Below are 4,566 nucleotides of genomic sequence, written 5' to 3'. Positions count from 1 at the left end.
CGTACTGGGAAAGCAAGGAATCGGAAAGTGCAACAGCAACGGACAGCTCCTCCTGCGTGCGTGTGCCTCTCATGATCTTACCATCGCCAACACCTTGTTCCGTCTGCCAACACGCAACAAGACATCATGGATGCATCCACGCTCCAAACACTGGCATCTGATAGATTACGTCATCGTCAGGGCGAAAGACAGGCGGGACGTGAGACTGGTCAAAGCCATGTGCGGAGCTGACTGCTGGACGGACCATCGCCTCATCATCTCCAGGATGGATTTCTACATCCGACCTAAGAGAAGACCACAGGGTCAGAAAGTGACGAGGAAGCTTAACATCACGAAATTAAGGAACCAGCTGACTGCACAAGATCTCCAGTCACGTATGGACAGTAAGCTGTTGGACATTCGGAGTGACCAGTCCAGCATCGATGAGCAGTGGGAATCATTCAGGGACACGGTTCATTCCATCGCCCTTGAAACTCTGGGCCAAATTACGAGGAACCCCCAGGACTGGTTCGACGACGAAAACGACCAGGAAATCCAAAAGCTCCTGGAAGAGAAACGCCGTCTGCTGCGGGCTCACCAAAATGACACCACCTGCACGGCAAAGAAACCGCTTTCAACAACATTCGCAGCACAGTCCAGGCTAAACTCCGCCTCATGCAAGATGCATGGTTAAGCGCCAAGGCGGATGAGATTCAGGGATACGCAGACAAACACGACACCAAGAAATTCTACGAGGCGCTGAAAGCTGTCTATGGACCGCAGTTCTCCTTTGGATCAACCCCCCTGCTCAGCTCAGATGGAACCTCACTCCTGACTAACAAGAGGCTGATCCTGGAGAGATGGGCGGAGCACTTCAACATCGTGCTCAACCGACCAGCCCAGATCAACGAGGAAGCCATCGCACGACTCCCCCAGGTGCCGACAAACCACGAGTTGGCTGTTCCCCCTGCAGTCGGGGAAGTGAGCAGAGCCATCAAAAAATGACCACCCGGCAAAGCTCCAGGCTCTGACGCCATCCCTGCAGAGGTGTTCAAGTCGGGAGGCCCCACCATGATCAGTCAGCTCACCAGCCTGTTCCAGTCGATGTGGGACAGGGAACAACTCCCTCAAGATTTCCTTTCCGGATGCAACAATCGTCCACATTTATAACGGAAGGAGATCGGCAGTCCTGCGACAACCACCGAGGTATTTCCCTCTTGTCCATAGCAGGCAAGATCCTGGCCCGGGTCCTGCTTGACCGCCTTCTGGAACACTTGGAGCAAGGCCTTCTCCCTGAGAGCCAGTGTGGCTTCCGTGCGGGTCGAGGGACCACTGACATGATATTCGCCGCCCGCCAGCTCCAGGAGAATGCATGGAGCAGCACCTTGACCTCTGCATGACCTTTGTTGACCTCACCAAGGCCTTTGATACAGTCAGTCGGGAGGGACTATGGAAGGTCATGGGAAAATTTGGTTGCCCCAGCAAATTTATTGCAATTGTCCGCCAGTTCCACGACGGAATGACAGCCAGAATCCTTGAGGACGGCGACTCATCTGAAGCCTTCCAGGTGACCAACGGAGTCAGGCAGGGCTGTGTCCTGGCCCCAACACTGTTCAGCATCATGTTCTCGGCAATGATGTCCGACGCCTTTAGGGACTGCAAGTCCGGTATCAACATCAAGTACAGGACAGACGGGAAACTTTTCAACTCCAGGAGATTGCAGGCTGTCACAAAGGTGAGGGAGACAGTCGTCAGAGACTTTCTCTTTGCTGACGACTGCGCCCTTAATGCAATCGATGAGCAGGAGATGCAGCTCGAGATGGACAGGTTCTCATCAGCCTGTGACAACTTCGGTCTCACCATCAGTGCAAAGAAAACCGAAGTGATGTTTCAGCCAGCCCCCGGCAAACAATACCATGAGCCTCAGATAAGGGTGAACGGACGGATCTTACGAGTGGTGGAAAACTTCACCTACCTGGGCAGCACTCTCTCCTGCAATGCCAACATAGATGCTGAAACCATCAACAGAATCTCCAAGGCAAGCAGCGCGTTTTGGGAGACTGCGAAAGAAAGTCTGGGAGCGGAGAGGAATCAGCCTCAACACCAAGCTGAAAGTCTACCGGGCAGTCGTGCTTACCACTCTACTATACGGCTGCGAGACGTGGACTGCTTACCGAAGGCACGAGCGCCAGATAAACCACTTCCATCTCAGGTGTCTTCGGAATCCTCCTTCCATCCGCTGGCAGACAAAGTCCCAGACACGGAAGTTCTGAAGCAGGCAGATCTCCCTAGCACCATCACAATCATGCGCAAGCCCAGCTGAGATGGGCGGGCCACGTCTCCCGCATGTCCGACACTCGCATCCCAAAACAGCTCTTCTACGGTGAACTCGGCCAGGGCAGGCGCAAAGTCGGAGGGCAGAAAAAAGCGCTACAAGGATAGTCTCAAGGTCTCTCTCAAAGACTTCTCCATCGGAACAGAGACCTGGGAGACACTTGCTGCCAACCGCTCATCCTGGCGCAGCGCAATCACCGTGGGAGCAGGGACAGCCGAGGAGGGACGGATTCGGTCAGCGGAGCAGAAACGTCAGATGCGTAAAGTCAGAGCCGCCTGCACCAGTAGCACTGCCCCTACCCACTTCTGCCCCACCTGTGGGAGGGGCTTCCTTGCCCGGATTGGCCTCACCAGCCACCTCCGGTCTCATGGCGGCAGTTCCATCAGATGATGTCAGTTGGTCATCTTCGAACCGAAGGACGAACATTATTATATCAACATACACAGAAGGATGCGTGCCAACGCCATACATATACAGGCGTATAAATATAAATCTGAAATATACACATAAATGCATGCGTACATATATTTACGCAATCTGTCTCGCACGCAATTTAAAATCATCTATAGCGATTTTCATATACTGAGTAAGGGGGGGGGACGAAAGAAAGGAAAGAGAGAAAAGGAACGAAGAAGGGGAAGGAAAAAAGAAAAAGAAAAAGGAGAGGTGGGGAAAAACGAAATAAGAAAAATTATGTATACAAGCTATGTAACGGCATTATTGACATGTATGGAGACATGTATACAAATACACAAGCTCGAATGGATACATACATATACAGTCGTGTATATGTGTGCTTAAGCACAAACATACGTCCACTTACACATACACAGATACGCATGCTTACAAATACATACCATGGCTATACACATATATAAAAATTCTAATTTTTGACAACATTGCTTTTTTTTAAAGAAATGGGTGCAATAATAAAAAAAATTAAAATATATACGAAAAAATAGGTAAAAGTATGAGAGGAAAGCCAGAACAAAATGGGCTGTTGAGGAGCTACCTGGCTATTCACATTTTAGAAGAGAGGATAAGGGTGACTGAATGTAGATGAAGAACAATGAAAAATAATGGAGATGAAATGTGAGGGTAGATCCAATATATAAATTGGGTAGAAATAAGTGGAGTAGAGTGACCAAGAGTGAGAAGAAAGGAAGGCATAGCACATGAGGAGAGTGAGGGGCATAGCGTGGTGGGTGAAGCGAGATAGTTGTTGACTCAGTAGGAGAGGTGATTAATGAAAGTATGGGTGGCAAAAGTACAAAGAAGCTTGCTTCCCAACTTCATGTTTCTGGGTTTAGTCCCACTACGTGGCACCTTGGGCAAATGTTTTGTACTAAATTATAGCCTTGGGCCAACCAAAGACTTGTGAGTGCATTTGGTAGACAGAAATGGAAAGAAACCCATCACATCTATGTGCATGTGTCTTTGATTGTCCTCACCACTACTGCTTGTCAACTGGTATTAGTATGTTTACATCCCTAACTTAGTGATTCAGCAAAAACGACCAATAGAATAAGCAACAGACTTAGAAAAAATAAGTACTGGAGTCAATACGCTTGACTAAAAATTCTTCAAGACAATGCTCCAGCATGGCTGCAGATTAATAACTGAAACAAGTGAAAAATAAAAGAGATATACATACACCCATACACATACATGCATCCTACACACACATACATACACACTCACACATATATACACACACACACACTCACTCACACACCTGTATGTACGCGCACACACATGCACATACACACACTTCCCCACACCCCCACACGTACATACATACACACTCACACACATACACACACACCACCACACACGGACATACATCTATGCACACACATACATACACACATACTCACAACATTCATCGGACACACTGCCACCCGGACATACACACAGACACACTCACACATCCACACACATACATACTTACGCACATACTCGCAGGCTCGCGCACGCACGCGCTTGCGCCGGTTCGCGTACGCATACGCTCCGCAGGCACCTCGCTCTTGGAACCGACAAGACCTCCCGCCGTTCCTGGGACCGTCGCGTGTCGTTGGGTTTTCCCACGCCCGCCTCCGCGGGACCACTCTTCCATCTTCCCCTCAGCTGGAGTCCTTTTTCCTTACCCCCCCCTTTTTCGTTACACACACGCGCACACATATACACATTGCTTAATATATACATTACTCTTACACACATTCAATCTACTCGCCATTTATACCACCACGGCA

This window comes from Octopus sinensis, linkage group LG18 (genome assembly GCF_006345805.1).
Source record: "Octopus sinensis linkage group LG18, ASM634580v1, whole genome shotgun sequence".
NCBI lineage: Eukaryota > Metazoa > Mollusca > Cephalopoda > Octopoda > Octopodidae > Octopus > Octopus sinensis.
The sequence above is the reverse complement of the archived record's forward strand: the minus strand, read 5'-3'. Positions refer to the sequence as shown.